We start from the raw sequence: 14,574 nt of genomic DNA, 5'->3' as shown, positions 1-14,574 counted from the left end.
AAGGAAGAAAAAGGCAGATTGAACGATCTATTGAGGAAAAAGGAGATCAAGAAAAGAGACATTAAAAAAAGGGGGATCGCATAAGAAGAAAAGCCTACTATTTAAAGGAACAACGACAAACACAATGAAGGGAGAAAACAAATTAGAAGGGGCCTCCAACTATAGTACCTAAAAAAAGAGAATAAATCTCATTCTCGAAGAAAAAAAAAAAAAAAAAAAATTGGATCTTGTTCAAGGAAAAGTCAAGAAGCCTACTTATGAATCAAGTAATGCAAAGAAAGTGAAGTTTAGAGAACTTGAAATTGTGGATATGAATCTAATAGTTGATGGAGTTAAAGATAACTTAGTTCCATACATATCCAACATAAATTCTGCTCAAGAAATGTATGAGGCTCTCTCCAAGTTATCATAATAAAGAACATTGGTAAAATATCAAGCCTCAAGAATGAACTAAGAACTGTTAAGATGGCAAATGATGATATCGTTCCATCATACTTTATAATGATATCTAGAATAAGGGATGAATTCCAAGCAATAGATGAAGTTTTCCCAGAAAAGGAGCTCGTAATTACTGCCCTTCTAGGACTACCCAAATCTGAGTGTTTTTGCATCAGGACTTAATAGTTGGAAGGATACTCCAACATTTGATCTCGCGCCATTACAAGCCATGTACAATCTTGCTCTACCACCCTTTGCCTCATGCATATACATATACAACGTTTTCCCCTAGACATTCAATCGGCTTGGCAAATGAATAGGTATCATATGAAACGTTTAGTCGCCATACATTCGATACGTTGTTTTGATATGGCCATGACAATTACGATAGGTCAAAAGGGGCTGAACCAAAATAAATCTCGCTCAGCCATGGTTAAAATTATTTCTCGCTGATAAAATTCTTGGGGTGAAGTTTTGGTGTTCTTTCGACAACTACATGGTTCAATCTGGAAGCTCGAATTGACCACATTCATTTAGTAGGAAAGTCTACATTTCGGGTCCAAAAGTGGACTCATCATCAAGACAAAAAATTCTTGAGGAAATAATGTCGAGAGAACAATAATATATATCAAATATGAGAAGCCAAAAAGAAAAAGAAAAAATGTCGACTTTTAATGAAAACCCTAAAATGTCAGATAATGTAATAACCTAATAAATTATTAATAATTAGTGAATGTGAAAACCTAATAAATTATTAGTGATTTGTCAATGTAATAACCAAATAAATTATTAATAATTTGTTAACGATTTATTAATATACTAAATAGTAAATATATTATAATAATGTAATGTCTAGATATATTAATACTAATAAAGATATACCGATATATTAAAATTATATATAATATAATATAAGCATTTTACTTTAATATAGTATTAATAATTCAATAATTCAAGAAGAAGGGAAATAAGAAGAAATTAAAAGTTATAATATTATAATATTATTAAAGTATAAACGTATAACAATATTATAATGTTGTTGTTCCATGTAATAACTATTAATTGGCATTATTACTAGAAGTTTAGCTAAAGTAGTTGCAATGTTATAATTTTTTAAATAAAATATATTATTTAAAAATTGATTAACCTTAATATTATAATTTTAATAATAATTTAAATATTTTAATTTATATCTAGTTAATTTTATTATTAATATAATTTTTTTTTATCAGTGGTTTTAATGAAATAGTAATTTAGAATTATTCAAGAAAGGGAGGGAAAGAAGAAAGGGAGGGAAAGAAGAGGAGAAAGGAGGGGGAGGATATTAGAATGAAAAGGCAATGAAGGAAGGAAATAGGGATTTAAGTTTTCTAAATACCTAAGAATTCTTAAGGTGGGGAATCCAACAATTACTAATTTCAAGGTCATTATCTATGTTTATGTTGTTAGGGTTTTTGATGATTTCCAAAGCTTCTCTAAAGTGTATTTTTAAATAATGGTTTTCCCTGGCAATAATTTCGGTGTTCTCAAGGTTTATATGGTGCTTGGTATTGTTGGAGTGCTCGGTGAGGGCGAAAGAGCAAACACGTTCATGTTTAATATCAACAATATTCTCTTTCATCCTAATTCTAAAGGATCTTCTAGTCTCCCCAATGTAGCATTTACCACATGAACAAATTATTCTAAAGATCCCTTGGTGTTGATGTGGGTCAATATGATCTTTGACGAAGCTCATTTCTTGATGGATAGTTTTCATAGGTTTGAAAGCAATGGAGAAGTTATTTTTTCTTAGAATATTAGCGATTATAGCAGTCGCCCCTTTGATATATAGAAGATAAATTATTTTTCATAATGGTTGGGGCACACGTAGTTGGAGCCTTCTTTTCTCAATTCTTTTTAAAAGATTTTATGATTTCTTTTTTTATGTCGCTAATGTTTTTGAAGTCCTTGATTAGATGGTGTTGTCCCTGCGACAAACACACTCCAAAATTCCGCCTATACTTGAATTTTAGAGCCTACCATGGATCTTGCAATCAACCTTTCCATAGTCACTTCTAGCTATGTTAAGTCTTTGAGGTCCCTTTTGGATTGTAAGTGTGGAAGTCACTTGCTCACACATGCTCAGTCCACAATGAATTCATGAGTGCAATCCTACACGTAAGCTTGAAAAAGCCTAGCATAGTTTATCAAGATAGTTCTTTCTCTATGATCAATCCTTGTCGAAGATTAGTGTGCACTCACATTGATAGTTTCTCACTTCTAGTTGTGTTTGTACTTCTATTTCAGTGAGTTTTGCAAACTATCTTATGTGCTCCCTTGCCGTCACAAGTGTCGTTTTCATGCTTTTGACTGTCAATTTTTCTTTCTATCACTCTAATTAGTGTAATTTTCGTGTTATCTTCACTCTGGCATGTGTTTCTTTCACTGTTGTTCACATTTTGCAAGTGCCATTCGCACTTTTCTTGCCATATCACAAGTGTCATCTTTGGGCGTGGGAACTATCGTTTATCGTGCAAAGTGGAGATTTGGCTTGTTTTAAGGGGAAATATTTGTGATAATGAGTTATTCCTATCATGTAGACATGTTTCTCACTCATTTCCAAAGTTTCAAGCATTGTCGCACAAGTGTCGTCGCTTTCGTCGCAAAGTGTATCTTTTGTGTTGCACGTAGTAGGAGTCGGTGCAAAGTTGTTGCACCGAGGAATGTATGTGTTCGTATGTTTTGAGTGTTCTTGATCATGTCATTAAGTGATATAAGTGTGTGATCATGCTCAAAGTCTCTCTCTTGTTTGTATTCCTCTCACTAATCCAACAGTTGGTCAAAATTGGAAAAACTCTTGACCGAGCCACTCAGCCTCATCCAACCCTCCTGAAATGCACATTGCGTAGTCTTAGTCCTCAAGTAGCAACCTTATCTCTTAGCACTGTGCAATGCACAGTATTTGCCTACCAAAACTGTGTATTTCACAACATCAATGCTAAAGTCCAGTCCGTGAGTCCCAGAATTGAGTAATATTTCTCTCTAGCCAAGCCAGCACTCTGGCGCAATCTCAGTCCTAAAGCCTCAGTCTTGAGCTCCTGAACTGCGCAACTCCACAATCTCCTGGCCTCTTGTCCTTCTAGTACTATGCATTTCTTAACTTTAGTGCTCAAGCCCGAGCCTTGGCCTCCAAAACTATGCAATCATGCCCTCCAGTTAGGCCTAAACTATGCATTGCGCAGTCGCCTGACTTCCTCTTCCTTCCAGACTATGCAGTTGGTTGAAGTAGTGCAAAACCCCTCATCCTGGCTAACTGACTCTCAAAACTGTGCTATTTTCTTTCCCAGTCCAGCCTAAACTAAGCATTACACAACCTCAAGGCTCAAGCTTCACCCATGTCTACCTGAGTTGCATAACTGCGCAATCACTGAGCCTCTCCCTTCTAGCTCAGTCAGTGGATCATCATACATCATCTAAGACTAGGGGTTTATCAAACTAATGTTTTCTTGTCATGGGTAGATTGAAAATGTGGGTAATCTACCATGTTAGAGAAAGATGATGAAGAAGGAGGTGGAGAAGGAGGTCATGCCATAAGACACTTAATTAGATTCAAAGGCAAGTTGATCAATCAAGAGAAATAAAAGGGACATCAAATTGAGATAACAACTGGAGATCAAGTTCCACTGAAGTCTCCTCATCTCTAAGTTATTTGGAGGAAAAAGAAGAAGATCATGCCCCATCTTTCAGAAGACACAAAGAAAGAAACAACAAAACGTGACTTGACATTGCCATGTCATTAGTGTCATGTCATGTCATGTCATGAATCATCATGTGCCACATTGTTTTGTGGAATATGTAATTCAATATTGGAGAAAGATAATGTAAAGTGGAAGTCCAAGAGTCATTCATGTAATGTGAAAATTCATGTAAGAATTCAAAAGGTCATAGAGAAGCCGAAAAATCATGAGGGTAGTCCAAGGGTCACAAGGGAGGTGAAGGATCACCCTATTTGTTATATATACAACCTCATTATACAAGTAAATGACCTTTCACCTTGGCTCCTCCCGCAAGGCATTAGAGTGACAAGCTAGTTATTTTGGGGAGCAAGGATTAACGCTCCATTATTGGGGCTAGTGATGTTCATTGTATACATGTGTCTTGTGACTTTTACTTAATATCAGAAGCCTCATGGCCAACACGTTCTTCCTACATGGATTATGAATATTTGTAAGACTATTTTGTGGATGTTTGTAATTCATGTTTGTTTTCATTTGTGCTAAAGTATTTAAACTATTTCAGTTATTTTAGTACTTATCATATTGAGAAAGTGTTGTAATGGTTGCTATAATTGTCGCACACTTGCGAATTATTCTTCTAGATGTTAGACATATCTTTCTCGTTTACAATGGTTGCAATGAACGTCGAATCTTTGTGGACTATTATATTGGATGTTAGATGGATATTTTCTGTGTGTGTGTCTGTCTGTCTGTCTCTACTAGGGCGGTACTATTACCTCTCTCCTAGAGGCTCACTTTCCTTTCCCTCTACAGTAGAATAATCTTGACACACATACAACCAAACACTCAACATGCATACTCACTTGTTGATCAGAGATTACCTGTGCACAACTCTCTTGTGTTGAACTTTGTAGCCAAGGAAAACCTATAAAAATACATGGCAGTCAGGCCAATATCCTAGATGGGGCTCATATTTCAAACAGTGTGAGTGTAACAGCCCTGGTGAAAATTCCATGTAATAAAAGTTAATAAAGGAAAAAATAATAACCACAGTTGATGGGACACTTATTCCAAGTTGAATGTTGGGAAAAACATCCTAGCGTGGGTGTTTATCGATTTGGTATGGCTAAAAGAAATTGGCAAAGGCAATGGCTAAGTCTTTGTAAAGGAAAAATGGCATTGGCACATTTATTTATGAAAAAAATGGAAATTAGGAGAAAATGAAGGTGAAAGGTCACAGGTTGAATGTGAGGAGGAAAATGAAGAAAATATACACCTAATTGATAAAAAGTATTATGAGGATCAGTTTGTAACCTTTTTTCTGTTCAATTTTGGAGCTCTCTCATTATTTTCTCTCTCTCTCTCTCTCTCTCTCTCTCACTCTTTGACACTTGGAGTTTTCTTGGAGAACCTTGGCATTAGATCAAGAAAGGCAAAGAAGGCAAGAGGAAGGGAGGAGCAAGCAAGGAAGAGTAGGATCAAGCAACTACAACATGATTCTTTGCAGGTATCTATTTTCATGTGTGTTTTCCTTGCTAGATTTGGAATGCATGGTATTGCATGTGGTTATTTTCTATCATGGCATGGGTTTTTCCAGGTGTGATAGTGTTTTCAGCCAAGCCTTGGCATTTTCGAATAACCATGGTGTGATTGGGTTCTCATGTTTTGGTTGAGTTGGATTTCCAGATGAATTTGAAACTGAGTGAGGTGGATCTTCGAATGATAGAGCACATGGCCTAGAGGTCCCTGAACCGTACTGTGGATCAAGGTAAAGCCACTGGCCTAGTAACCCCTGAGCCACACTATGGGTTGCAGTAAATCCATAATTGTGTTGCCTCGGTGGACCTAGGAATCCTTGCTGGTGAATGTCAGGATATACGGTAAAGAAAAGAGGTGGATTTTTCTTTGTTGGACCTAGAAATCCCGACTTGGATATGCGGTAAAGTTTGGAGAGTGGGTCTCGGTTTAAGGCCTAGTGATCCGGTGTGGATTGCGATAAAGCCTGAGAGACTAGGATATAGGAAGATTCCTCACGGTGTAGGTGGTGAAATCATGTGGCATCCATGCTTGTTGGCCTAGTGAATGGGTGGAGATCATAGTAAAGGTTGTTATTACATGTTTATGGTGTTGTCCTAGTGATACGAGATGGATTATGGTAAAGCCTGGTTTCTATTAATGAGGGTGAGGTGGTTTAGCCTCAAGATGCCCTAGTTGGTTCTTTTGGTTTGAGTCCCACATTCATGCTTGGAATATGGCACGGGGTTTAATGGTTGAAGAGAGACTTGGATCAACCATTCTATGGTCAGGTGGAACGTGGTAGTCCCATCACAGGTTTGAATTTTGCATCATCATTATGAGGTTATTTCTCCTTGTCTTTCTATGAGTATTATATTGGTTTATATGTGGATGATATGGTTGTGATTTCCTTGGTATTTATGTGGCTATTATGATGGTTATGTTTATGTTTTATGACAGTGGCTATCTATGGTTCTCATCACGTGTTTACTTGTAAATGAATGAACAATGTATCTATGACCTAATAGATGATAATGCAACAAATGATATAAGGGAACAATGCTTCATAACGATTCTTAGATAAGTATGAGACCCCTATGCTTAAATCTATTGTTTACACCTGTATATTACATATTCGTGATATGTTTGATGAAACACATGTCATGGCTAGTAGGGGTTCGATTAAGGGCTTGTTCAAGTATTTACATTTGCATCGTTGTATCCTTGTTATCGCTCTGTTCTGAAGGTGTTGTTCAATTCTGGGCAGTGACCTAGGCTTTGGGCTTTAAAATGTGGCCCAAATCCCGGGAACACTAGCATAGCACTGGGAAAATAGTCACTGGACATTGGCATGCCTTGGCATGAGAGTGTCTAAAGCCTCTTGGGCGTTGTCAAGTCCATATCATGGGAGTGTCTGGGGGTCAAGTGGTCTAAAACCTTAGTGGGACCCAGGGGCTAGCTACCTGAGTGGTTGGGATGGTTCCTGGGAGTCTTGTAGTTGATGTGGAAGGTTTGTATGTTGTGTTTTTGTCGATTCCACTTCCTTAAGGTCACATAGGAGGTTGAATCTAATCATAGTAGCCTCTTGTTACATGTTTACCCCGGTTGGTCGATTACTTAGGTAGATGTGGGAGGAGGGTGTTACAGAGTGGTATTAGAGCATGGTTCACCCCTCAGACTGGATGGGCAGTGTGTTGGTCATGCATTCATGTCATTTTCACGTGTGTTAATCATCCTTGTGGTTTATGTGCTTGTTGCATATGCATGGTGTCAGTCATGGTTGTAGTGATGTCGCCATGTGAAAGAGGATATGCATGGTGTCAATCATGGTTGTAGTGATGTCGCCATGTGAAAGAGGATGATGTTGTATGAAGTATGTCGTCATGAGTGTGTGATTGGTTACATGTTGTTATATGTTGCTTCCATGTATTGTTCTTGTATGCTTGGTTACATGTTGCTACCCATTTCTACAAGTATTGCCTGCTTATGCTTGAATATATGTGTTTATGCTGATGTGTTATTTGCGTTTATGCTGATGTGTTCTTTGCGCTTATGCTAGTGTAGCATCTATGTTTATGATTGTGTATTGTCCACATACACTGGTATGGTTGATGTCGTCATGCATGAGGTCATAGTACGTATAGTGATATTTTCATGCAGTGATGACTAGACTCTAGCTAGAAAGATGTTGTGTGTTGGCGCACTTAGTTTTGATATCTTTATATGATGTTATGATTATGTTTATACATGTATCACACTGATTTGGATGATCTTGCAAATGAAGTATCCTTCCAAAATTATACTAAGGTGCGTTGGTTTATTATGCTTTGGTTTAGCTAACATATTATGCCTTGCAGGAGAAAGGTCAAAATGAATAGCAAGATGGTATACTACAAAGACTCTCCCTATGAATCAAATGAGCAGCGTGGTGGGCACTCTTCTGATTTGGTAGACACATTGAGAAGCTTGAAGGAAGAAATAAGGAGTTGTAAGGCAGACAATGACAGGATCATACAGGCACAAGAGAAACAAGCAGAGGTTAATGCAATACTCCTCCAAAGTTTGTTAGAATTGCAGCGACAAGGGCCACTTCAGATCAACCTTGGATAGGAGGACAAAACTAATGGGCCATATGGCAGTAGGTCTCATGGTGGTTATAGCTCGGAAAGAGATGAAAAGGTTAGAGATGGCAGATTGTTGGATACTCCAGATAGGAGAGGTGATGGATACATGTACTATTCTAGTTATGGTTCTGACAGGCATCATGATTGTCATCGTTATCATCCTTACAGGAGGAGTGATAGGGGATACTTACCAGATGAGTTTAAGAAAGAAAAGCCACCTACTTTTGATGGAGATGTGAAGAAGTCGGAAGATGCAGAGGCTTGGATACTTGGGATGAAGAAATTCTTTGAGATACATGAGTACGCAGATAATATGAAGGACATAATAACTATCTTCAACCTGAGACGTAAAGCAAACATCTAGTAGGAAGATGTGAAGCGGGCTAGAGAGATCCGGATAGATTACTTGAATTGGCACAAGTTCTCGAGGCTTTTCAGGAAGCACTTGTTAGAAAGGTACTACGACACTAAGGCCAAAGAATTTTATGAACTAAAGATGGGATCAATGATAAATGAAGATTACACGACTAAGTTCTTGGAGATATTGAGGTATGTACTGTATCTTAAAAATGAGAAGGCTAAAGTTCAGTGGTTTGTCAACGGATTTCCATTAGCATTTAGAGATCATATTGAGTATGATGATCCTCGGTCACTTTAGGAAGTTATTGGGAAATTGAAGTATTTTTATGAACAATCAAAGCATAAGAATGAATCTCAGCAAGGATGGAAAGGGAAAGACAAAGGTAAAGGTAAATGGCAGCCGAAAAGAGCAAGGCCTTAGAATCTAGATGAGAAAGAAAATGTGGCACCACAAAAGAGGTTCAATGTAGAAGGCCTTAGAATGTAGATGAGAAATAAAATGTGGCACCACAAAAGAGGTTCAATGTAGCTAGACAGGGACATGGGTCACAGTAGCAGCATAAAGGTGAGGGTACTGGTCGGTTAGAGTGTTGGACATGCAGTAAGGAGCAACTTAAGAGAGATTGTCCACAAAATTAGGGTGGTAGGCCTTAGATATATAGTGCGCGGGAGGCACATACTGTTGGGGATGTTGGTCAAAGTGTTACTCATATTTATGCAACATTGGATAACAAACGGGTAGACCATAAGGAATCTATCATTGAGATGGATGGTAAGCTTTGTGATCAAGTTATTTATATTTTGATTGACCCTGGATCTAATTATAGTTATGTTAGTCTTGACTTGGTGGATAAGTGTGGTTTGAGTAAGGAATTGCATGCAAATTCTTGGTTAGTGTAGTTGGATACAGGTACAAAGAAGTGTGTTCATCATTAAGTAAGAGCTTGTGCATTTGATTTGAATGGTATGCCTACCGCAACACATTTGAATGTATTACCATTGGGATCATACAGTATGTTGTTGGGAATGGATTGGTTGTATCTTCATAGAACCAAGGTGGATTGTTATGACAAAGCAATTGAGTGTGTAGATGACAATGGGGAACCAAGAGTCTTGCAGGGAAAGAAGAAAGCCACATCAATTAGGATGGTGACAACTATGCAGGAAAAACACAGTCACAAGAAAGGGTGTGTGTTACTTGTCATACATATTTCCAGTGACAAAGGTAAGGAAGTTGAGGATGCATATGCTTTGAGCTGGTACCTAGTTCTATAATAGTTTCAAGATGTGTTTCCTGAGGAGAGTTTAGAGTTTCCACCTCACAGGGAAGTAGAATTTTCTATTGAGTTAGTGCCAGGGGAAGCTCCATCATCAAAAGAACCTTACAGGATGAGCACACTTGAATTGGTAGGGTTGAAGTTGCAGTTGAAGGAAATGTTGGACAAGGGATACATTAGACCAAGTGTATCACCAGGGGGTGCATCGGTATTGTTTACGAAGATGAAGGATGGTACTCTCAGATTATGCATTGACTATAAGTAGTTGAACAAAGTGACCATCAAGAACATGTATCCATTACCGAGAATTGATGACTTGTTCGATTAGTTGAAGGAAGCAACAGTGTTCTCAAAGATTGATTTGGGATCAGGATATCATCAGGTATGCATCAAAGAGGAGGAAATTTACAAGACAACTTTCTGAACCAAGTATGGGCATTATGAGTTTCTTGTAGTTCCATTCAGTTTGACTAACGCTCCAGCTACATTTATGTGCTTGATGAATAGTGTGTTACGTCTGTATTTGAATAAGTTTGTAATTATGTTCATTGATGACATATTGGTATATTCTAAAAATGAGGAAGAGTGTGTCGAGCATTTAGCAGCAGGGTTGAGGTTGTTGAGAGAATCAGTTGTATGCTAAGCTCAGCAAGTGTAGTTTCTTTTAGACTGGGGTGCATTACTTGGACATGTTGTCTCCAAGGAGGGTGTTGCAGTAGATCTAGAAAAGATAAGGGCCATCATGGAGTGGGTAGCTCCTAGAAATGTGGATGAGGTGAGATCTTTCATGGGGTTGGTAGGTTATTACAAGAGGTTCATCGGGAACTTCTCGCAAATTTCTTATCCTATTACATTATTGTAAAGGAAAGGTAAGAAGTTTGACTGGATAGAGGAGTGTGAGGGAATTTTTGAGCAACTTAAGCAGTTGTTGACACATGCTCCAGGGTTAAATATTGTAGATCTAGACAAGGAGTTGTAGTATGTACAAATGCTTGCAAGAGAGGACTTGGTGGAGTCCTTATGCAGGATGGACAAGTGGTATGTTATGAGTCACGAAAAATAAACGAGCATGAGAAAAACTACCTGACACATGATCTTGAGTTAGTAGCGATCATACATGCATTAAAGATGTGGAGGCAATATCTTCTTGGCAGGAGCTTTGTGCTATTGAGTGATCATGTTGGTTGAGGTATTTGTTTGACCAACCAAAACTGAATGCCCAACAGGCTAGATGGTTGGCCACAATCAATGAGTTTGACTTCGAGATCAAGTACATCAAAGGAAAGGAGAACAGGGTATCAGATGCTCTTAGCAGGTGGGTACAAGTAAATCACTTAGCAGCTATGAGCTTCTATGGGACAAACTTACAAGATAGGATCTTGCAGGTAGGTCAGTAGGATGTAAAGTATATGGAGATTAGCAGAGTACATGTACAGGTACAAGTAGTAATACAAGTACATGTATAGGTAGTGGTATAGGTGCAGGTGCATAAGATGTGGACTATTGTCTTACAACAAACGAATTAGTTAGATTCAGAGATAAGGTATATGTGTTAGATAGTAGTGAACTCAAGAAGGTGATCTCGAGGGAGTTTCATGTGAAACCATATTCAGGCCACCCAAGCTACTAGAAGAAGTTGAACATAGTGAAGAAATTCTATTATTGGCTGAATCTAAAGAAGGATGTAGCAGAGTTTGTGGCTATGTTTTGATTGTCACCATGTCAAGGCAAAGTGTAAGCATCCAAGTGGACTGCGATAGTCGATTACAATTCCATAATTGAAATGGGAGGTCATTTCCATGGAATTTATCATAGGTTTGTCAAGGAAAATGAGACAACATGATTCCATCATGGTTGTCATGGATAGGTTGACAAATGGTGCGCACTTCATTCCAATGAAGTCTACATTCTCAGCTAGCGATGTAGCACATGTATTCATCAGAGATGTGGTCAGATTGCATGGTGTTCCAAAGAAGATTGTGTCAAAAAGGGATGAAAAGTTCACTTCCAAGTTTTGGAAGGAGTTGTTTGTAGGTTTGGGCACAAAGTTGGCCTTCAATAAAACTTATCATCCACAAACAAATGGATAGATTGAGGGGGTCAGCAGGATATTAGAGGACATGCTGAGGATGTACATGATGCATCAACAACGAAAGTGTGAAGAGTATCTTCCACTAGTAGAGTTCGCTTACAACAATGGGTATTAAGAATATTTGAGGATGAGTCTGTTTGAGGCATTGTATGGGTGGAGTTTCAATACTCCCATCAGTTGGAGCAATCCAGTTAACAGGGTGTTGATTGGACCAGACATGTTGACAGACATGGAACAGGAAATGTAGGTTATAAAGAAGAATCTAAAGGTAGCACAGGATAGGCAGAAGAGCTATGCAGATTGGAACATGTTGTTCAAGGAGTTTCAGGTTGGGGAACAAGTGTACTTGTGCATCAAACCAAAGAAGAGCTCCTTATGGATTGGATCATGTGCCAAGCTGGCACCACGGTTTTGTGGACCCTTTAGTATTGTTGAGAGGATTGGACCAGTAGCCTATCGACTTGCACTACCTCCAACAGTGAAAGTACATGATGTTTTCCATGTGTCATTGCTTAAGAAGTATGTTAAAGATGTTGATCATGTGATTAACTGGTTTATATTGCAGGTGGAACCAGATGGAGAATTCCAGTTAGAGCCTCAGTAGTTATTGCAGAAAAAGGTGATCATGATCTAGAATAGAGAAATCGAGCAACTTAAAGTGCAGTGGAAGCACTTTGGGCTCGATGAAGCTACATGGGAGATGGCGGATCATATGTGGGCTATGTATCCTTCATTGTTTGTCGGTTGAGGCAAAGCAGTTTTGGTATATGTCTTTGATATATGTTTTGGTACATGTTTGGTGATGTTTTGGTATATGCACATATGTATATGGATGTCAATACCGCCATGAGATATGTTATAAAGCTCCAATAAGCGGTATGCGTGTCATGTCATTGTGATGTTATGCTTGTTATGTTTTCATGTTGGTTTGCTTCTCAGCAGGGTGATCATTGTAAATACTGCATCGAGCTATGTTATAAAGCTCCATGGGCAGTATGTTTGCTTTTCAGCGGTTTTGCTGAGGTATAGGTGTGGTTGAACACCGAAGACAGTGTCCCCCAAGGGGGATGGTTTTGTAACAGCCCTGGTGAAAATTCCATGTAATAAAAGTTAATAAAGGAAAAAATAATAACCACGGTTGATGGGATACTTATTCCACGTTGAATGTTGGGCAAAAAATCCTAGTGTAGATGTTCATCGATTTAGTATGGCTAAAGGCAATGGCTAAGGCTTTGGAAAGGCAAAATGGAATTTTTGGCACATTTATTTATGAAAATAATGGAAATTAGGAGAAAAGGAAGGTGAAAGGTCACAAGTTGCATGTGAGGAGGAAAATGAAGGAAAATATAGGCCTAATTAATAAAAAGGCTTCCGAGGACCCGTTTGTAACCTTTTTTTTGTTCATTTTTAGAGCTCTCTCATTATTCTCTCTCTCTCTCTCACTCTTGGACACTTAGAGTTTTCTTGGAGCAACTTGGCCTTGGATCAAGAAAGGAAAAGAAGGCAAGAGGAAGGAAGGAGCAAGAAAGGAAGAGAAATATCAAGCAGCTACAATAGGATTCTTTGCAAGTATCAATTTGCATGTGTGTTTTTCTTGCAAGATTTGGCATGCATGGTATTGCATGTGGTTATTTTCCGTTATGGCATGGGATTTGCCAAGTGAGATAGTTTTTTAGCCTAACCTTGCCATTTCCAGATAGCCATGGTGTGATGCGGTTCTCATGTTTTAGTTGAGTTGGATTTCCAGATGGATTCGAAGCTAAGTGAGGTGGATATCTGAATGTTGGAGCACATGGCCTAGTGGTCCCTAAACCAGACTGTGGATCATGGTAAAGCCACTGGCCTAGTAACCCCTGAGCCAGACTGTAGGTTGCGATAAAGCCAGGATTGTGTTTCCTCGGTGGTCTTAGGAATCCTTATTGGTGAATGACAGGATATACGGTAAATCCAAGAGGTGGATTACTCTCTGTTGGCCCTAGTAATCCCAGGTTGGGATATGCAATAAATCCTAGAGAGTGGGTCTCGGTTTAGGGCCTAGTGATTCGATGTGGATTGTTGTAAAGCTTGAGAGACTAGGAGACAAGAAAACTCCTCATGGTGTAGGTGGAGAAAGCTGGTGGCATCCATGCTTGTTGGTCTAGTGATCGGGTGGAGATCACGGTAAAGCTTGTTATTACATGTTTATGGTGTTGGCCTAGTGATCTGAGATGGATTACGGTAAAGCCTGGTTTCTATTGATGAAGGTGAGGTGGTTTAGCCTCAAGATGCCCTGGTTGGTTCTTTTGGTTTGAGTCCCACATTCATGCTTGAAATATGGCACAGGGGTGAATGGCTGAAGAGAGACTTGGCTCAGCCATTCTATGGTCGGGTGGAACATGGTAGTCCCATCTCAGGTTTGGATTTTGCATCATCAATATGAGGTTATTTCTCCTTGTATTTTTATGAGTATTATATTGGTTTATATGTGGATCATATGGATGTGATTTCCTTGGTATTTATGTGGCTATTATGTTGGTTATGTATATGTTTTATGACAGTGGCTATGTATGTCT

This window comes from Pinus tabuliformis, chromosome 7 (genome assembly GCF_031772625.1).
Source record: "Pinus tabuliformis cultivar Carrire ecotype Pingquan chromosome 7, CPIR1, whole genome shotgun sequence".
Classification (NCBI taxonomy): Eukaryota; Viridiplantae; Streptophyta; class Pinopsida; order Pinales; family Pinaceae; genus Pinus; species Pinus tabuliformis.
This window is presented reverse-complemented; position numbering follows the sequence as displayed.